General features: G+C 42.6%; 1 protein-coding gene across 2 annotated transcripts in view; it reads right to left on the reverse strand.

The window, feature by feature from the left end:
- Nucleotides 1–7,413: 7,413 nt before the first annotated feature.
- APOO (apolipoprotein O) overlaps nucleotides 7,414–22,609 on the reverse strand; it is a 275,320-nt gene continuing 260,124 nt past the window's right edge. For both annotated transcript variants that reach the window (XM_054581154.1, XM_054581150.1), the window contains one exon: nucleotides 7,414–7,429. The gene's annotated coding sequence lies outside the window, so the exon portion shown is untranslated. The remainder of the gene's footprint in view (nucleotides 7,430–22,609) is intronic.

Consider the following 22,609-nt stretch of genomic DNA (forward strand, 5'->3'; position numbering starts at 1 on the left):
TGAGAGACTTTGTACAAGTGCAGGCAGGGAGAGAAAGGGCTGAAAGGGAGATAGGTGGAATGACAGGAAGGTTTACAAATCTCTCCATGACGACGGCCAAACTTGCCTGCTAAACTGGCTGCACTTTCATCTTCCTGCCTCACCCCATGCCTTTGTTGGTGCCCCTCTACTTCATTGCATGGCCCTTCTGCACGTCAATGAGCCTAGATGTTTATACTGTTGACTTGCAGTATCTGCAGGATCTAAACAGCAATGGTTTGATCTGCAGAGGCTATGTATGTTGCCCCAGACCCTTGCATTTCTTTCTGTCTATAAAAATGAAGCTAAAAGCTGGTCACATTTGAGGCAACTATCTACAGTATTTTTCCCTTTTAGAGATGTAGCTTTTGTAGACATCTATAGCAGTAAGCATTTCCCAAAAGCACCTTACCTTTTTGGACCTTAGCGGATGTGCTGTGCGACTTTTCCATCCTCCACAGAGGAAGAAACATACCTAGGAGGATAAAGAGAGTCACCCAGGGTCACACTACCAGAGGGTTTCTATCATTTGAGCATGCCTAAGACAGGGCAGGCCAATTTTAGATTTTCTCACAAGAGGGCTATTACTCCCTTCAAAGTACATTTCCAAGGAAGGAACACAGGACTTTGTGGGCCACAGGGCAGACCTATTTTTTAATGTCTGGGTAATTGTGTGGGATGTAGATTTGCCATTGTCTTTCAAAACAGCAAAAATGCCCAAATGATTCAGATGTAACCACACCAAGTGCAAACCTGTGCTTTCTGTTTCATGTACTGTTGTTCACACAGTTCTACGTTATGTGTCCAGTGCATTACACACTTGTTCTATTGCTCCTGCAGACACACTAAGTGATCATCCCAATGTGTTATGCACTCAACTAGAAGATAATGAGCTTTAATCTGAGGACAAGTGTAGTCCTCAAAAAAGGGCAAGTTCGCATAATAGATCTGCGATCAATTCTCTCTCCAAGGGGCCTACAACTAGGCTATTATTTATAAAACACAGCTGAAGAGGGGATTGGTTTTATTCTTAAATCATATGTTGCTAAATCATTTTCTGAACAGTGTGTTCTAAATCAGCCATTGATTTCGTGTCGGCCACGTGGAGCACCTCGGGTTAAAACGACTCCACAGAACTGATGTGACACACACACCAATTAAGTGGATTTTGTTGAGAATTTCATCATTCAATTTGGTCAACCGGAATGACTTAGTGTGGAACTTTGTTTTATGACAGAGAGTAGTTGTCCAACTTGATTGAGTCTCTGTATTCCTTGGGATATTGTATTTTTAAATGAAGGGCATTTTCAACCTTGTCAGCTTCTCTTTTCAACACTTGAAATCAAGGCTTATGAAATTCTGGCTGTGAAATGATTTTTTTTACTGGGGGACTCTGCATGCCAAGATTTATTACTTATTTATTGTTAGGTCATTATTTGTTTGTTAATGTTGATTATTGGTTAGTGCTCCAACAGCACTGGATCAGCCCCAGCTTAGCCACACTGGGGAGAAGACACCTTAGAAGTAACTCACAATCACATCCCTCTAAAATTTGCCTTTACTTCGTGAAGTTTTACTTTTTCAATTGCTGTAAAGAGGGAAGAAACAAACCTAGCAAACGCTTGCAAAAATTTCATTTTTCAATTAATTCCAACCAAGACATTCATATTCACTTTACCAAAGAAACTTATTTGGTTGGTTTTGAGTTGGCGTTCGGTGTTTGTTTACCAAAGAAAATATTCCACTCATCAAAAGCATTTCTCCTGATCAACTTAAAAAAACGAAACAAAACTGTGATACTTGGGCTTTCCTGACCATTCATAAGGGGGAAAAAGTCAGGGTTAGGGTGATACTCTCTCCTTAAGTGAAACTCAGCAGAAGATACAAATTCACAAGAAACTCAAGGTTTACAAGAAGGAGAATGATACTTGAAGTGGGGCATCATTGTTTAGTCCTACAGCAGTGGTCCAAGAAGCAGCGTAAGCGCCCCTGAGGCTGAAAGGACGACATGTGCTCCACAGAAAGCAGACAGACCCTCCGGAAAGTCCCTCTCCATTGTTCCAGCGCCGACGTTTCCTACCGGTTCGGTTTAGCGTTTGGGGGTTTCCTGGCTTTTGTTTTGCTGTGGTTTGGTTTGTGGTGTTTGTGTTTGCTTCTTATGCTCCTGCCTTTCCTACTACTTTTACCCCCTACAATTCTCTGTCAAAAGTGAGATAATCCGAATCCAGCCTCCACGGCTGCAGTTATTTGTGCGATATACTGCTCCAGACAAGGCCCTGGATAACTCTTGCTTTAACTAACCGCCACCCAGGTGTTCTAAGTAGTATTCTGGGCTCCCAGCACCACCTTCCTCCACCCCCAGCTGTGTCTTTCTCCAGGATGGGTGGGCTGGGCTGGGCAGCCGCCTGGCAGGGGGGCGGGGTTGGTGAGAGGCAGAACCTTTGGACACAAATGGTATCCTCCTCCTAATGGCTTTTATTCCTTCGGATCCTATTAAAGTAGTCCTGCAACTTGCAGTGGTGTTTGACGTCTGTGAATCTCTGCTTTCTCATCTATAAAATGGCGATAACAATAGTCACTACCTTTAAATTCGGCAAATACTTCCTGAGTGCCCAGGATCACCCAAATACTCTTCTAGAGACTGGGCACAGCAGTGAACAAATCAGACACAACCATCTGCCCTCGGGGAGCCTCCGCCTGCCTGATGGTGCAGACTTAGCGTGAGGATTAAGTGAGAGGAGACACTCACGGGAAGGCCTGGTGTAGAACTGTTTGTAACTTATCTACACCACAGTGTACAGCTACAGAGGAGTGGATTTTTTGCAGATTTGGGCCCAGGATTAGGGCAATATAAAGATGCAATTGGTTGTCCTGGTCTTTTTAGAACATTAAAATTCAGCTGGATCACCACTTAGTAGGACCACTATAAACTGGGCACATGCCCTGGGTGTTGAGCTGGGTTTTAATCACTGGAAGAGTGGGACACAGGCCCTTAGGAGTGAGGGCAGGAAGAGGGGGCAGTTACTATTTCATTCCTATGCCTGACTCCTCTGGAGACATCTGAACAACTCCTTTTGGGTAATTTGCTTTTAAGTTTGTGCGACGTAAAAAAAGCACCAGGTATTTGAAAACAAAGTTCCTCTTTTTAAAAAGCATGGTAAAGCCGCAACACAATGGAAAATATTGAATTAGTACTACTGAAATCTCTGGCAAAGAACCAAGAATTGGCTTCAGCCAGCACATCGCAGGGTTACTCGCCCTGGTGGTTAAAACTGCTTGTTTGTGTGCCGTGCCAGTCTGGGAGAAAGCAGAGGGGAGAGTGAACGCGCTAAATTCTGTGCGCGGGAATAGGCAGTTTCAGGATGCCCTCCCCAGCCGGCCCCTCCCCTGCCCCGCTTCTGCCTGGGAGGTACATTTGAAGTCCTCTTTGATACCTATGAAGGTGCCCTGCAAGGAAGAGGAAGTGAGGGGACCAGAGAGCTGCGGCCTGTGTGCAGATTTTCAAATTAGATTAAAATTAGCACCGCGAGGGTTCACAGAAACCTGCCTGGTGGGGAAAGAAGGCTTCTTTTCAAAGTACAAAGAAAACAACGTGCACCAAGGCATCTTGGTGGAAGGAATGCTGTTCCTGCAGAATGTGCCCGCCTCCTCTCCTCCACAATGTTGACACCAGAGGAACCTCTGGCTACAATTAAGCTTACCCCCTTGTTTCTAATGTGAGGAAACTGACACCTGGAGAAGAGAAGTCACATGCACAGAGCTAGTTGGAAGCAGACACAGGACTATAATTGAAGTCGCCCCATTCCTAGTCTCAGTCCTTTCTCCATCCTGCCACTTTACTGCCAAATTCTATGTCTCTAAAATACGGGGTCTTAACGTGGGGGCCGTGAATGAGTTGGTGGGGGGACACTCTGAACTCCCTAAAATTAAACTACATGCAAAAATGTGTGTGTATGCTCAATATGTGCGCTTTCCTAAACAGAGAGTTCACAGTTGTCACCAGATTCCAAAAGAGGTCTGTGACCCAAAAAGGGTGAAGAACCACTGTCCTAAACGAATAAAGACCTCATTGGGAATGTGATCCTGGTGTCCTCATTTTGGCTAATGGGCAATCAAGAATTTCTCAAGTTTCTCTTCTCTAAGGAGCCAAAACTGCTTCCAAATATTTGTTTCTCCATGCCCAGCCAAGTGTCTACTTCCCCTCATTTATTCCTCATTCATTCATTTATTTATCCTGCAAACATTTTCACTGTCCCACTGATGTCCCAGCAACAGCCGAACGTGCTCTCCAGGACTGGACTGGGAAAGGGACCCCTCTGCACTGTGCTCTTGTTGGCAGAAAATACCAGGTTGCCACCACATTCTCACTGTTGCAACAAAGTATATATAACCTCAAAATTACAGTACCCACACCCCCTCACACATACATACATGGGGTGGGGGAGCAGCCAGCAAAGCCAACATAGAGAAGTGGGCCCTGTTAAGGAACCAAGGCAGAGCAACCTATTTCTGAGTTGGTTAGGTACGTGCTGTGTAGCAGTAGCAAATCCCATCCATGGAAGGGCTGCTCCCAGGGGAGCCCTATTCCGAGACGTCTGCAATAGGCAAGTGTGCACACACCGCAGCTGACTCTCCAACAAACAAGGAGAAAAGGGGTCTCGTTCATCTTGATAATATCTGTAGTGGGCAAACAGGAAATCATGGCCATGGACATATGGTTACACTATAGGACAGGTGTGTCTTAGACACAGATATATAAATAGAAGTCCAGTTCTCTTGACTCCTAGCCATAAGCTAGATGCAGTGTATATTGACAGAGAAAGTAGGACAATAAATGACCCTACCTGTGCCTGTTGGTTGTGCTTTTTCTGGCTTCAGGCACAATGGAATGCACCTGGGCTGCCCTAAGGGCAACGCTGGGGGATCACTGCTTGGCCTTCCCTGAAGCCCAGAGGCGGCACTGGCTGCTCACCAGGGCTGTTCACAGAACCCTCTGCCCAGACATGACAAGGAAAGTCTTCGACCGAGATGGAGAAACACCAGTCCCACGACATAGCATCCGAGTGAAGTCTGAGGACTTGGTTCACTGAGATCTCTGACGTGCTTTATTTAATTCCAAAAAAATGGCAAAGGCTTGGCCCATCTCCATTACCCATTCCATGCTCATCCCTGGAAAAACTCATATGATTCTGTTTGGCAAAACAATGTACTTAATTTCCAGGGCAAGCCTTCAACATGTTTGGCTCAGACTTTCAGCTTTTTACTCTTTAAATTAATACCTTGCCAGAACTGTCCTCGCCCCCGGCCAGAATCCCCAGTGCAGAACCCATGATGTCCCTCAGGACCATGAATGACAGTCAAAACTGGTAATGACCCACTGGCTCTACTTCACACACATGCCACGTAACATGTATACACTCAGTATACCTATAACACACATACAAACACATGCATGCATACACATAACACACACACACCCCTGCACACTGCCTCTTACAACATACCTGACACATGTGAGGTACATTTAAAATGCCTTAGCAGGCCCAGCCCTGTACTTCTGTAGGGCCCGACAGGCCAGAACATCAGCTATCTGTGGGAAACCGTAACAAATATTACCTTCCCCTTTGATACATGTTTCCTGTGGGCATGTCTGAGGCCAGCCAAACAGTACCCTAAAAACAGAAACCTGGAGAAGTGAATGTTTCTTGGAATTTACAAACTGCCAAATTAACAGCTTTATAGTGGTAAACTGCAATTGATGGAGTTTTCTAAGACAAAGATGAAAATGGCAGAGGCCAAAACCACAGAGATCTTTCCATGAGGTGCGGGATTATGGAAATTTATCTAGAATTTTTGCTCTGTAATCCAAACAAGGGGAAAGGGGATAGGGAGGAAGGACATATCAGATGATGCTCGTTACATCTTGCCAACCTCCAGTCTTAAGAAGGAGTGGGCAGGTTCCATTTAACCCCAGCAGTAGTTTGAAAGGAAAGCCAATGTCTTCCATACACCTCAAGGAAGGAAGGGACTGGCCATCCAATGAAGTCTGTTGACAGGAAACACCAGTTCGCAAGAAAAGCCTCACAAATGTCAGAAAGAACTATCCAAGACCATAAACATATAGCTTGCTCGCTCGCGCGCGCGTGCTCTCTCTCTCTCTCTCTCTCTCTCTCAGGAAGTGAACATTAAGAGGAGTTGGGGAAAGGAGCCTTGGTGCAGTTCCAAAAATTTGGACAGTGTGACAGGAAAACAAGTAATTAATGGGAAGGTAAAATGAGTCAAATTTGTGTGGAATGACTGAAAATATGAGCTGAGGATAATGGATTTGGGAATTTCTATAAGATAAAGATAGGGAGCCTGAGTCTGTACTTTTTTGAACAAAGTAAAAGGACCCCACATTTTCTATTGAATTCCATAATTCCTCCCTGGTAACTTGGCAAGAACACTCTTAAGTTCTATTCCTATTGCCTCTGATCCCACAATTCAACCACCCACTCTTGGTTGTATATTCACACTCCAGCTTAGAGGTGTGAGCAGAATTATTGAATGGTAGGCCCAAACAAGGAAACTTTCATCTAGGGTTTAAACGTTCCTTGGTCAAATTTCTCTCATTCCTCCAAATGTGCCAATGTTTCAAAGCTATAAAAAGCATGTCTAGATAGTCAATGCATTTAGTTTTTTTTTAACATCAAAGATGACCCGTGCCAATAATTATTAACAGTGAAATAGTGGTAACAGTGAAATGCTCCTTTAGTAGTTCAATTTTAGTGGGTGACAAAAGGAAAGAGAGTCCAAATATTTAGTGATGTCAGAAACGATCCTCACCAGTAGAAATAATATAGTTTAAATAGCAAATGTGGTCCCTCTCTTATTGTCATGGCTACTGAAAGGAATTCCTGAAAGGGCATATTATTTTCTAAAGTTTTCAGCTAAATCAGAATGAATTCTTAAGTTGTATCCATGTCAATTGATCATAAGATCCCATTTGGTCATTGAGATTAATCACTAAGGTGGCATTCAGAAATCTTATCTATTTCTCCAAAAGAGGTCCTCGCGTTCTGCCATGTTTCCCAGGATTTTTGTTGGGTTTCTTCACACTAGCAACAGGTAATTCTGGGAGTAATAAATTATTGTTAAACTAAGAAAGAATATCTAAATCCTAGAGCACATGATTAGTTCAGCTTGGTCAGTTTTAAGACAGACAGGCATCAAACCCTACAGGGAAAACTACCGCAATTGCACCTTGAGCTTCAGAGTGTGAGTCACACCACCCTGACCCATGATGGGCGGGCAGCACCTGCTCAGGCGGAATTAATCAAAAGCTCACCCAGAAAAAATTCCCACGGAGAGTTAAAGCACTTGCCCATCAAGGAGCATTAATAAACTTTTTTTTTTTTTTTTTTTTTTTTACCTAAAGTGAAACTATTTTTAAGATACTTAAGGAAAATTAACATCATAAAAAATGACTAGCTCAGGAAACAATGATGTCCTATATTTTGGACCACTTGAGTTTCTCTGATACCTTTTGGGGCGTCCAACCCACGCACTGCGGGCCACGTGCAGCCAAGGATGGCTGTGAATGCACCCCAGCACTAGAGTAAATTTACTTAAAACATGATGAGACTTTTTTGTGATTGCGTGTCACAATGTATTTAATGTGTGGCCCAAGACAACTCTTCTTCTTCCAGTGTGGCCCAGAGATGCCAAAAGGTTGGACACCCCTGGAGGAAAGAGCACCTTGCAGATTTTAAAGTTCAAGTCTGGGTACACAGTTCATTCTCAGTATCTAGTTATGCTTTAATTGACTGGATGATGGAAACCAGCTTTTGAGCGAGCTAGTAATGGAGCAAGAGGAATGGTAAGCAACGCTCCCACCTTCAGAGGACAGTTTAGTCCAGGGGTGTCCAACCCGTGGCCCACAGGCCACATGCAGACCAGGATGGCTGTGAATGCGGCCCAACACAAAAATTGTAAATTTACTTAAAACATGGTGAGTATTTTTTGTGATTACATGTCACAATATATTGAACGCATGGCCCAAGGCAACTCTTCCTCTTCCAATGTGGCCCAGAGACGCCCAAAGGTTGGACACCCCTGTTACACCACCCCACACATACACAAAAACAAAATCGGCTGGGAAAAGCATCCCACTGTGCCTGCCAACCCCACGTTTCCTCTCCATCTGAGCAGCTTTCACCAGAGCACAACAGTTCAGGCGCGCGCATGGCACGGACGGACTGTAGGACCCCCAAGCCGCTTCAGCACACCAAACCCGGAAAACAGCTCAGGCCAAACACACCCAATCCCTAGTTGACTACCCTTTCACATTAAAACCCCATCTTTTAATAAAGTGCCTCGTTTTCAAATTAGATATCAAATTCCAAGTGTCAAGAAGATTTCAAACTTGTTGCTTTCGCTTTTTCGTACAGGTTTCCAACCTTCTGATAGAAACACAAACCAAAAAGTGAAATGGCGTTGGGCCAGGGGAATAGCTTCAGTTTTACTTTTTCCCCCTTTTCTTTCTGTTTTACATCCAGATATCTCAATGCTCTTCAACAGCAATTAGCATGTGTTCTTTTTTGTTGTTCTATTTTTTCCAGATGAGCAATCAAAAAAGTTTATATGACTTCATTTCTTACAGAAAGGGATCTGGATGTTTTGTTTATTTAGCAGCAGATGTCTTTTTATAAAACCATGCCTATGGTGCCTTCTTTGGCTTAATGGTCACAGTGTTACACCTCTGTCTCTGAAGAAAGAAAAACCCATGTCCTGGCCTTAGTTGAATATGTAATCACAAACAGGGAGATAAAATTGTACAAGGAAGCAACCAAGGTACCTAATTGTCTGGGTTTAAAGGAAGTGAACAAAGGCCACAGAGAAATATAAGTTTGGCCTCTTTTTTCTGTAGAACGCTGGTCTGTAGAATGTTGGATGTAGTAGTAATAGGTCAATACCTGAATGGAGAGCGGGGAGAAAAGTCTGGGAGGAGAGTAACACAGCAGTATATATGCAGGTGGTATCCAATCAATTGTTGCGGGCAGGGGTGGGTGGGTTTTCATTTTTAGTTTATTTCACAAGACTGACTGAAAAGATGCATGATTATCACTGTCACAAAGAAAGTTTGAATCCAAAATTATATGTTGCAGGTACAAAATTACAATATTGATCTCGTAATGTAAAGGACTGGGATGATTTCAGATTGTGTCTCAATAGTTCTGAGCTGGGAATAGCAAAAAAGTTACACTCATACTGCTGTCTGTTAAAGTCCTTATTTAGCCTATTTCCATGGAAACTGAAATCACATCTCTCTCTCTCTCTCTCTCTCTCTCTCTCACACACACACACACATACACACACACACACACACATATACACACACACACACAGAGGAAAAAATCTGTCTAGAGTTTGGAGGGGGGTTGTGTAAACATCCACAAGATAATTTCTGCATGGACTCTCTCTCATCAGTGATCACTCCCAATCAAATGGAAGAAAGGCCAGGCTGACTTCCTTTTTCAGAAGTCAATCTATGATGCAAATGAAAAACCCAGGTCAGAAAAGTAAGCATATCACACCAGGCCTTCACTACCAGTTCCTTGGAGAACGCCATTTCATAACCACATGTTCAATTAATTTAGTTAACTAACCTGGAAATATTTTATGGTAGGAAGACATCCACAGGAACTAAATTTAGTCCCTTGGATTTCTGCATACTTTGCTTTACTCTCAAGCATCGACATTTCCCTAAATAGCCCGGAAAATAAGAGCCAAGGAAAAGGAGAAAATGAATGAGTTCACTTTAATATTTGAACAAATATTTAGTTAAGTTTCCATCCTAATGGCAAAATAGTATGAGCACATTCCAGATTTATGGGATATTTAGTAAATGATTTTTAGTCCCTGTCTCCCTTGAAGATAGACCAACATTCAAGTTTCTGCCTATAAAAAGGGCACTGCTAAAACCTACAGTAAGTCTGGAAAGAGAACGAAGACTGCCCCTCTCTATATCCCTGCAACAAGGTCAGCGGGCACCCTGGATACCTTCTACAGACAATTTTTGATTGGCGGAAATATTTTCCTTTCCAATTCTGTTCCTTTTTTCCATAAGAAAAGATCACTGGAATTCTTTTTAAAGAATTTCACTTTAAAATGGATTATAGATGATGATTTTACATCTTACATTAGATTCTCTTACTACACCCCTCAGCACAGTTGGTGAGTTTTACAACTCAAGAAGTATTTTAGTTTTTTCTAGAATCCAAGACAGGGTGAGGAGCTGTATGTTTGAGCTGGCAAAGATCAATAGGGCAACAGGACGAAACTCACGTCTGCCTTAAATACGAGAGACTTTTTAAACCTTACTGTAACATATTCTCATTTGTGCTTCGTTCTTGAATGAGTAGTCTTCTACAGGGGCGAGGGTGCTGACAGCCTGTATTGAAAATCAGGGGGCCAGGGCGATGGGCAACGATTTTACTTTGTAAATTGGAAAAGTCAATCAAGAGTGAAGAGTCAGGGGTGGGAAAACTGAAAGTTCTCATCGCCGAGGAATGGCTCAAGATGGCAGGCTCCTCCCTCTTGGGGGCAGGTGTTACGTTCCCCAGGGTACTAAATTGAGATGACATTTCATCATCTACATGCAAATCTTCATTTCTGCAGAGAGCATCACTGATTCCCAATAATATAAAAAAAAACAAAAAAAAAGTGTCATTGAGTCATAGCATTTAAGTCACCAAATTCAAAAACATCCCATTGAGAGGGAGTCCTAAAAGAATGTGTAATAAATACCCAACAAAACAGCTTGAATAGCAATGTAGATGTTGAACCTGTAAGAATGCTGAGTCCCATTAATTGAAAGCCATGAAATAAAAGATCCCAGGCTGTTATATTTGCTTGTGTTTATATGAATTAAGAAATGTAAAGCTGTTAGCAAAGGGGCCTATTTAATTTTTCACTTCAGTTGACCTTGTATTGTAGAAAAATGACAAAAAAAAACACAAAAACCCTGGAAGTAGTACTGAATGTCATTAACAGGCCTTAGCAATTGACCGTCCAAAGTCAAAAAGATGAACATTAAAAAGAATCAATACTACTAAATAATTGTTATAAATAGACACACTGAGTCCTATGCTATAACTTGAAATAACTATAGCTGTGGTATTCTAGATTTATATCCCTGCATGTCTTTTATGAACACGAAGAGAAAATCCTCTCTATCCCTTATTCTTTTTTTAATAGTTTATTTTTATTGTTTTTTCCCATTACCATTTATCCCCCTTATACCCTCCTCCACCTCCGCCCACCTCCTTCTCCCCCACAACAACACACTGTTGTCCACGTCCATCAGTCCTTTTTCCTTTTTGCTCAATTCATCCACCCTCTAACCTCCCAACCCCATTAGCCATCATCTGTTCTCCATCTATGAGTCTGTATTTTGCTTGTCAGTTCTGTTTGTTCATTAGACTCCACATATGAGTGAAATCATATGGTATTTGTCTTTCTCTGATTGGCTTATTTCACTTAGCATAAAGTTTTCCAGGTCCAGCCATGCTGTCGCAAAGGGTAAAATTTTCCTCCTTTTTACAGCTGAGTAGTATTGCATTGTGTAAATGTCCCATAGCTGTTTTATCCACTCATCTACTGACGGACACTTGGGTTGCTTTTACATCTTGGCGATTGTAAACAATGCTGTAATGAACATAGGGGTGCTTATGTTCTTTTCAATTAGTGTTTCAGGTTCCTTCAGATAAATTACCAGAAGTAGAATTGCTAGCCATAAGACAGTTCCATTTTTAATTTTTTGCAGTGTCTCCATTTGTTTTCCACAGTGGCTGAACCAGTCTGCATTCCCACCAACAGTGCAAAAGGGCTCCCTCCCCTTTCTCCACAACCTCGCCAGCACTTGTTGTTTGTTGACTTATTGATGCTAGCCATTCTTACAGGTGTGAGGTGATATCTCCTTGTGGTTTTAATTTGCATTTCTCTGATGATTAGTGATTTTGTGCATCTTTTCTTATGGTTGTAAATACACAATTCTTTTTACTGTTTTAGATGTTTCAAAAATATCCCTAGACTTCAGCCAACAGTGTGCCTCGAATGCTTCCCAGACAAACTTTTGGAAGTGTAAGCACTCAGGTGTTCCACTAAAAGGTGGTTGGTACAGCTTCTGGATGAATTGTGTTTGAAAAGTTATAGAGTTATGCACCAACAGCTAAAGGACAGAACTACTGCAGGCTGAAAATATTAAGACACACTGTGTAATGTCATACAACCAAATGCCATGTTTAGTAAACATTTACCTTTTTGTCATTTTATATTTATTTATACAGAATTAAAAATAAAACACAAGACTAAAAACAAATACATGTGTGTCCCTTTGCGTTACTTTGATGATGGCAAAGGGAAAAGTGCAACACGCACCACGTGTTGAACAACATTCTGAAAAATATCTGAATTAGAAGATTCTTGATTGGCAGATGCCAAGTTCAACATTTTTTAATATGTGCTCTTCCAACCAAGAGTCTTCTAATTCAGATATTTTTCAGAATGTGGTTCCTAAGCGCCTTCCAGTCTGCTACTGGCATAAAAATGAGAGTGATGAGTGTCTGAGGCTGGGTCTCCCCCACAGTCAGACCTGGAGGCAAGGGTGTGTGCAAGTAGTTTCTTTAGGGGGCGATCCCAGGAGCACCAGCAGGGGAGAGGAAGAGTGATACGGGGAAGGGAAGGAAGACCACAGGGGATGTGTTAATGAACAGGTTACCTATATAGGCAACAGGGGCCTGATCCCACTGGAGATGCCTGGGAAATGGTTGTGGAAAATGCATCAGAAAGAAAAAAAAGAACTACTACACTTCGTGACAGCATGAATGGAACTAGAGAGCATTATGCTAAGTGAAATAAGCCAGGGGGCGAAAGACAAATACCATATGATCTCACCTATAAGTGGAACCTAACCAACAAAACAAGGATACAAGGAAAATGAGACCAGCAACACTGAAAGAAAAAAGAAACCAACAGAGACAAGAGGGAAGGAGGAAGGGGTGGGTGGGGAAAAGGAAGGGAAGGGTGAGGTCAAGGAGCATATAGCAAGGACTCAGGGACAAAGCCAAAGTGGGGAAGGGAGATGGAGGCGGGGAGGGGGGCAGGGGAAAGTGGTGGGGGGTAGGCGTAGACAAATGTATTTGAAAAAATAAATAAATAAATACTTTTTGTTTAAAAAAGAAAATGCATCAGAGCTGTTCTACTGGAGAGATGAGGAAGGCGGGGTATTTAAAACTACCATTAGACACTGGAGAAGGGCTCCTTAACCTTTAACCTGCCCCATCTGTGACCTGAAGAAGAGTCTTCAGGGAGAACACTGCAGGCATTCTGCAGATGTGGTTGGCCTCTAAAATGACGGCACTAAGATGGTGAGTGCCAAAGGAGGACAGAGCACTGGCAGTGTCTGCCACGATCGGAAACATTCCTCAATATAGATACAAATAATGAACTGCATCTTGCACAATCCTCTGAGACACCATGGGCTTTGGGGCTTCAGGGCCATAAGTCAGGACTGTGGGCAGGTAAAGTGAGGACTGGTTAAGGCCTCCAGCAGCATAACGCCAAGGGGAAACTAAATGCTGGTGAAGGATATAGAAACACACTATAGACGCAGTCAGCACAGATAATGATCACGGCTCATCAGGTGCTCTGGAAGCCAGGTCCTGCTAAAGTATAAAAAGAATTAAGGAACCAGACGAATTTAGTGTTAGGATCAAAAAGAGCTCCAATTCCAGGTTTATCTTAGTATATACAAGAAGCGTCGTATCCAGTGATGTGCTGACGCACTTTGGCAACTGGCTTCCTGGAGAAGAGGGGACACAGCCAATTTTAAGGTACTCACAGTTTAATGCCTGGCTCACAAAATTCCTAAAAATGTAACGATTGTCTCTGAGGCTGGCATAAGCCAGCTCCAGTGCATCATTGCCTGGAGCTCTCAACCCAACATTCAGGCACTTTTTGAGGTTTGAAAGGCCAATGGCTAACCACTAAAAGACTCAGTTCCTGCTGTTGGCAGTTATGTCTGTAACTACCTCAGCACCTGTGTGGGTAGATGACACTATTGATTTGGGTCTTGAGGATACTCAGTGGACACTGATCTCTTGGCACCCTCTGAATCCCCTACATTGTTATCTTCCTTAGAGCTTTTGAAGCCCTTTGTGTCTGGAATTTAGATCCTGGCAGAAATGCTTCTGGGCCAGATTTAAGCTGTCCTTTACTCCCACTTGCTCATTAGTATATACGAGGCCTGTCCGGAAAACATCCAGCCTTTGTAAATATAATGAGAACAGTTTGTGCAGCATCGATGTCACCTGGCAGCCAAGGAGAGTGGACTGGAATGCACATGCGAGAACAATGACAACGTCACTGTACTTGTCAGTGGGGGCGGTAGACGCCATTGAGTGAGCATGTGTACTGGGTAGCCATCGCATTCAAAATGCCTGAGCAAGTGGAACCACGAATTCGCATCAAATCTTGCATGAAGCTTGAACATTCCTCTGCAGAAACTACTGGGATGACTCAGAAGGCTGCAGCTCTGGGCAACTGGCAATTGGCAGCTTCATCACCACAACACGCCCACTCATGCATCACGTCTCGTGCAGAGTTTTTGGTGATACATCAAATCATCCAGGTGACTCAGCCCCCCTACAGTCCAGATTTGGCTCCTTGTGACTTCTGGCTTTTCCCAAAACTAAAATCGCTTTTGAAAGGGAAGAGATTTCAGACCGTAGATGAGATTCAAGAAAATACGGAAGGGCAGCTAATGACGACTGGGAGAACTCTGTGAGGTCCCAAGGTGCCTACTTTGAAGGGGACTGAGGCATCATTTTCCTATGTACAATGTTTCTGGTATCTTGTATCTTCTTCAATAAATGTCCCTCTTTTTCATAGCACGTGGCTGGATACTTTCTGGACAGACCTCATCTATTCCTCCATTCCATGATCTTTTCCTCTAGGTTATTCACTCACCTTTGCACCATGTACTTATAAGTAAAATCAAAAGACACTCAATATCCAAAAGCAGAACCTGCAACTGTCACAAATACTTAAGGTAATGAACGCTTATGGCGCCACAGTCCAGTGCTCAGCCCTCCTCCTCTGGATGTTGTTAATGCCAATTCTGCCTGCCTGAAACCACAGATAAAATGTTGCACGTGGAGTTCAACAGAAAGGCACGTTCAGTTCATACAACATCAAGCTTCCTCCTCACCCAAAGCGCAGGGACCTCTGTGTCTCCCCACCCCATCCTAACAGAGGCCATCATCAGCTGCAGCTGTAAGAAGCTTCCACTTTTCTGCAAGGAATGACACCAACAGCTGTACGCCACTTGTTGGAATTCACAATAACCTTCATATTTAAATATATATATGTGTATATATAGCCTTCCAAGTGATTTCTATTATCTAAAACTGTGTTGCTTTAACTAAATTCTACAGTGTTATAAACTCCCTGATAGCTACACAAGTTCTATGCCAGATTCATGCTGAACTGTGTTCCCATTTCTTGCCTGTTTCTTCAATATTCAAAAAGAAAGATCTATTTTCAAGTAAAATATCCCCCTTTCCCTGTCTCTCTCCCTGGTGTTTAAAGTTACTAAGACACCTCTCATGTACTCTTCATATTTCTTTGCACCTCGGTAAATTCTCCCACACCTCTTCACTGCTAAGGTGGAAATTTGGAGTTGAATTCTTCAGTTCCCATGTTTCTTAATTATGTCTATTGGAGTTCTGATTATGGCACTGTCTGGAAGTTCTAGTTCTCAGAAGGCATCTCAAGAAATACCTGAAAAATAAGGAATCATCCAGAAGCTCACCATTTTGATCTTTCTAGGTAAAGCTTCTCTTTTCGGGGGCTGCCCCTTGGCTCTGATCAAGACTATGATTTTAAACTCCCTAGTATTGTTTTCTGCTCTCATCTGGAGCAGAAAATAGCAATGTGAATAACAAAAACCTTTCAATATAGTTCCAACATTTCCTCAAGAGGTGCTCAAATAGGAGCATTTCTTTATTATTCCCTCACAGAATTTCCTTTGGAGAAATTATGATGTACAAAACACTTCATTTTCTACTACATCTCTCCCATCATTCTGTCCACAGCAGCCAGATGGTACTTTTTAGTAGCAGAAGAAATAATCAGACAAGAACAATTGGCTGTTGAACAATTAGGAATACTGCCTGATGTATTTTTCCCAGGTACTCACTCTTGGTTCCAGGTAGCAAGAATGTGTCAGCTTTAACGTTTTCCAGAATCTTAGGTCCCAATGCAACATTTCTAAACCCTCAACTTCATCTCAGAATTGAACTGGGCTCCAGGGACAGTGATAAAATTCAAGATGACAGGCTGTGCCTTAAGAATCATCACTGGATTAGAGCGCCTGGATAGGCAAGGAGGGGAGGAGATAGGGGGTGAGGTGGGGTGGAGACAGGAGGAGTGGAGTGCCTGATCTGGGTATTTAAAACTTCATTTCCTTAACAGAGTATTTTTTACAGTACTTTTTTCTCATTGGGTATTTGGCTGGTTGTTGGAACTATCATTTCTAGCTATCCTACAACTTGTAAATGGTGGAAGTATACCTTTTTAAAAACCACATGCTATTAAAAGGTCCCTAAATGGATCCATGTTCCTGTTAAAACCCTACTGATTTATATTACCATTCCATAAGGTTTTTTTCTTAATTTCAAATTAGTTTTCATAAGTCTTTTGACTAATGATTGCCAAACAAAGCCCTTAACAAACTAGGGAACCTACTATTTCAAGGAACCTCTGGATTCAAAGGGGTCACGACATATATCACTGTAAAAGAGAGGCCGGGTAGCTCATTTGGTTAGAGCATCACCATGATACACCAAGGTTGTGGGTTTGATCCCTGGGCAGGGCACATACAAGAACCAGCCAATGAATGCATAAATAAATGGAACAACAAATTCATGTTTCTCTCTCTCTCTCTCTCTTTCCCCCCACCCTCCATCCCAATCAATTAAAAAAATTTTAAAGAGAGGTTCTATGGAGCAAAGTTATTTCCACCAACTCACAGGGAGATTTTTAAAAATGTTTTGTTGATCTAATTACAAATGTTGTATCTTAATTGCTCCATGGGAAAAACAGTTTCTCTGGCAAAGGGATCCTCCATAAGGAATGAACTTGACTATTAGCTGTTGAACACAAGTTATAATTTCCACTACTATTAATTAACAATTCCTCTTAAGCACCTTTTATCCACTCACCTAACAAATGTTCCAACATCCTACACAAACGTCACCTAAATTTCCCTCAAATCACCCGCCAAAGAAAACAGAGGATACTCAGGATTTACAACACAAGTAGAGAAATGCAGTGGGGCACTGGGTGGGATTTAATGTTTCTCCCATGCATACTAGCTTCTAATTGACTACTAAGATAGTAAGTTGCTTCAGATCATGAAAAGTGAGAAACAATTCCCTGAAATCAAAGCAATTTTTCTTTCTTATGGAAGTGGATATTTGTAAAAATTGCCACTGCTTGAAAACTCCAGATGTACCTCATTTCATTGCAGTTATGGTAGCTTTCATGTATGCCATCATTTTTCATCTATTTGTATATAGCTATGAATGTAAGATAAGAAATCAAAATGAATTTTAGAACAAATGAGTCATTAACAATTTTAGTTAAATCTTGTGTAAATGCTTTCTCTGCTGCATTTTGTAAATGGATGTATTAAAAATTCAAACAATGCAGGGATTTTTCTTTTTGATACCCTATATATTAAGACTTAAAATTGTTGCTTACCTCTAACCTGATGATCAACACAATTGATTACATTCATCGCAGCATTAACTTGGCGACCTAATGTAGCATCTTTTTTGGAAACAGATATTAAGTAAATTATTTTTAAAGGCACAGCCGTTGGTTCTATGTTGTGGCGGGCATGATTTGTGAGGGGACCCATGGTGAGGACAAGAGGGTGGGAGGGGTAACAAGGGGACCCTCTTCCTCAAGAGAAACACCTCTCAGTCATCCTTCTGGCAGCAAATGTGTACTGTCAGCGTGCTACGGGGGCAAATGGTGTGTTATTTGTTCTTGATTGATCTTACAGAAAGGGGAAGTTCCCCAACACACTCACGAAGGAATAATGAGTATATAGCAGAAGCAACACTGAAGATGAGGGGGTCAATATAGCTTAGAAAAGAACGAGAGGGGACAAGGAAATAAAACATTTTGGAAGCAACTGCAGCAAGAATGAAGGCTTACTTTGTGCTGCCAGCCCTTCCTCTGCCCCATGGCATTATCTGTTTTTGGTGTCCCGCAAAGGGTCGTCACCCATAATCCCTAAGACCCACTCTTCACTAAAAAGCCCGAATGACTCCGGATCTGATGGACTGTGGAAATACAACCATGACCTCCTTGGAACAAATACTAAATTAACCAAGTGTACGGAGGGGGTGTACACACTTTCTCAGTAGCACAGCATTGGTTTCATTCCATTACATTTGATAGTCATAGAGTATTTGCTAAGTAACAGGCAGCTATCAGGGAAATGCTGCCCACAGGGAACTTACACCTAGAAGTGTAACAGGAGAAAATAGTATGCACACCAGCACTAGCATCCAAGAAAGAATTAGATGCAAGTAACCAAAAAGCCAACTCAAAATAGGTTAAACAATAAAATGCTTATGTAACTTGAAAGTCCAGTATTAGGGCTTGCAGATTTCAAGGCAGGCTTGCTTCAGCAGTTCAACAGTGAAACTGAAGTTCTCAGTTATTTCCTCCATGGGTCTTTATTGTGAGGCTCCTTTTCCCCTTCCTGGTCTCAGCGTAGCTCTACTAACTCCCATGGCTACATGCTCTTCAAGATAGGGAGAGAGTCAATCTAGCCTTAAAAAGCCTGGAAGCTTCTTACCCAGGAATACCTCATACTGTGTCACCAATCTTTCCCTGAAGCAGCATCTATGGCCAAGGAACGGGATTACTCTAAGGAGGTCAGGCCTAAGTAACAGATCTCGCCATTAGTGCCGAGGGTAGGATCAATTCCCCCAAACCACCTGGGGGAATGGAACCAAAGCTCTCAGGGTTGAGGAAAAGCTCCACAGAAACATGCCTGTGGTTACCAGGCTGGAGAAGGGCAGTCTTCCCCTACAAGGAGAAGCCACCATCCACAGTCCACCTTCCTCATTGCTCTTCTCATTACGCTTCAAGGAAGCTCCAACTCTGTTTTGTGTTTTGGAAGATAAGAAATAGGTGAGGGGTGTTCACAGCCCTGCCGCTCTGCCATCCATCACTCTCTTAACGCCAGCGCCGCCGCTAGCTCTCCAAGCTCCAGCCAAAGGAGAAGGGGTAAGTAAGGAGGTCTCTATGCCATGGCTCCTAGAGAGCACACTGCCCACTACCAAAGCCCCTCACAAGAGTGCGCCCTCTACTGGAGGGGTGAATCCTCATCGTTACAGGCCTGGCACTGTGTCACCCAGTGAAATTAGCCATTATCAGAAGTCCACTGAACTTCTGATTCACAAACTTCCCTTCCAGCATCCGGTGCGAGAAATTGCTCAGGACTTCAAAAGAGACCCGAGCTTCCAGAGTGCAGCTACTGGTGCTTTGCAGGGGCGAGTGAGGCCCATCTGGTTGGCCTTTTTGAAGACACCAACCTGTGCGCTATCTGTGCCAATAGGGAACAGTTGTGCCAGGAGACATGCAGCTAGCACACCGCACACGTGGGGAATGTGCTTAAGAGTCTACTAGGATGGGAAACATTTCACTTTTAAAAAAAAAATTCTCTTCTTCCTATTATTGGTAGTTCTGAACATTAGATTCCCCCCCGCCATGGGGTCAAAAGATAAGTTTATGATTGCAAGTAAAAAATAAAGGACAGAAATCAGGTACTGGCAGTTTTTCCATTTTCATTTGTGTGTGAATTTTTTTAAATATAAATGTTGGAACATAAAGCATTAACGCAAGTCAAAATGTTTCAGTGAACAAGTTGAGGCAGTTCAACTGTATAATAATTATAAATAAACCTGTTAAGTGTTTGTGGACAATCCCAGCATTTGGGGCTTTTTAAACAAGTAAATTTCTTACTGATGACAACTAAAAAAGAAAAAGAAATATGTGAGGGCATGCTACATACAGCCTGCGCTCAGAAATATTCCTTTCCTGTTTAACAAAATCAGCCACTTTTTAAAGCTGGATAATGCCAGCCAATAGCGGGCCACAGGCTAGACCAGTGTCGACAGGACTACGATGAAGACATCCAGCACGCCAACCAACGCTACGCACCTGCGATCTGGGAAATGGGAGCATACGGAAGAGAACTGCCCAGGAGAAGGGCGGTCAAAGGACTCAGGAACCTAGGACAGCTCCACACCACAGCCAAGGGCAGAGGAGAGGACCCCTCAGAAGTAACGCTCAAGATGCACTGCTGCTGCGAGAGCCCACCACTTTCGCCTGCGGCCTTCGGCTAGTCACCACCTCCCTGCCACCCTCGCCTCTTCCTGCCAACTTCCGCTTCACCTCTCAGTAGCAAGGAGGACAAGAGCACCCCCACGGGTAGCGTGGGTGCCATCCTACTGCTCTTCCACTGTCTCATCAGGCGCGGCCCCGCCTCAAGATCGTTTAACCCTCGTGCTTACTTTTCAAGCAAATGAACACTGGAGGGCCTGCAGGTACCCCATTTCATGAACAGATGAAGTGACTGAGGATCAAGAAGCTATAAAACCAGTCATGGGAGTACCTCAACGACAAGAAGGGTAAAGCCAGGCCCTCTTGTGGTTTCTGCCCAACTGTCATCTCTCCAGTGCCCACATGCGTACCAGGCTCGGCTTCCAAAATGTGGCCTTTCTGGAAGGAGTTAAGCCATAATTTATTCCTGTAACTCTATGCCCCGGCGCTGGAAAAACTACTCAAATGGCCTGTCCTAGGGCAGTGAGCAGGTCACCGACAGTATCTCTCCATGTGGAGGCCAACGTGTTACAAGGCCATAAAAGATTACTTCCTTTAGGGTTTTTTTTTCCCATGTTCTGTCTGTGTCACTCAGATCTGTGCTTGCCTCTCAAGATTGATAAATGAAGGCGCTCATGGTTAGAACAGTTATTTGCTATCAGCAAAATTTAATAGCACTCAGTTAATTTATAGGAAACAACAGGCTTCATTAAACGCTGAAGTCTGCCTGAATCATTCACCTCTGCAACAGAGGTGCGCTTGGCAGCTAATAGTTTATTTTTGTTTTGGATGCATTATGGCAGGTTGCCCTGACATTACATATTCCACCAAAGGAGTTAAAGCTAATTCAAGAAGGAGCTGGACCATGGAAGTCCAGCAGACTGTGTATTTATTTGGTCCCACTCAGACTTATTTATCATTTTCGGTGTATGAGGAAACACTTTTACATTAAGAAATATAATTGTACAGATTACAATTGAGCATGGGTTCAAAGAGAAAACAACAGCACAAGTCATTTTTACGTACATAATTACTGATACAATCATAAAGTTTATCCAGCCAATATTAAGCACAGTGATTCTCAAACGTACAAACTCATGGCACCCTTTTGTTTGTTCAGTTTCCAAAGACTATGTAACGCCCCAAAGTGGCTTCTTTTCAACTATATTAAAATTTATTTTATTTTGAAGGTTTCACATTTTTTTTTAAAAATTCCATGACAACCTTGAGAATCAATGAAAGACAGCTCCAGCATTGTAATAAAATCTGAAGTGACTAATCAGCGATTCGGGGTTTTAAGAATTAAACAATATGAATTTAAACTAAGCCAACAGTCTTTAGGTTTCCATGGCTAAAAATAGAATTTGCCTCTTTTTAAAAGCATTTTGTTACAAGTCACCCAGATTTAGCAAGATTCTGGATTATTGGGCTTCTCAAACTTTGGCACAGGAAACACCTGGAGGGATTGAGAAAACAGATGGGTGGGCCTCACTCCCAGACATTCGCCAGTAGGTCGGGGATGCAGAACAAGAATTTGCATCTCTAACAGTTCCCGTTTGATACTGATGCTGCCAGCCCATGGATCACAGGCTCTACAGAGTTCTTCACAAAGCCACGAACTCCTTACTTTTATTCATGGTGTACAATAAGGACAAAAAAAAGCAACCACAATATTCGATCTCATTGTCATCACTGTCCTGAGAGCCATAGGGATGCATCTAGAGATAATGACCATACCCACTGAGGATGTGGAAACCATGGCAAAACTAAAATCAGGTTCCAGAATAAGCCATTTAGGTTAATGCCGTAGTCCCACGGAGCAGCTGACCGTTTGGTTCTGGTTGACTTTGACTACCTACTTTCCTGCCTCCAATTCACAAATACCTATTCTTTAATTAGAGCAGGAAATTCTGTGGACACAAGAATATCACCTGGGAATATGAATGGCCCACAGGAAGAAGTAAACAAACCTAGACAATAATGCAAACAATGTGAATCCAGCTGATTATAGAGCAAAAAAATTAACCAGCTGTGTGTTTTCTCTCAAGATGCTGAATAAAAAGCCTTGATTAATTTTTTCTTACCAAAGTTCCCCTAAATTAACTGATTAGCAGGAGTGGAGAGGTGATGAGGAAATAACATA

Source organism: Pteronotus mesoamericanus, unplaced genomic scaffold, assembly GCF_021234165.1.
Source record: "Pteronotus mesoamericanus isolate MK-2021 breed Mesoamerican mustached bat unplaced genomic scaffold, CSHL_Meso_final contig_65, whole genome shotgun sequence".
Taxonomy (NCBI): domain Eukaryota; kingdom Metazoa; phylum Chordata; class Mammalia; order Chiroptera; family Mormoopidae; genus Pteronotus; species Pteronotus mesoamericanus.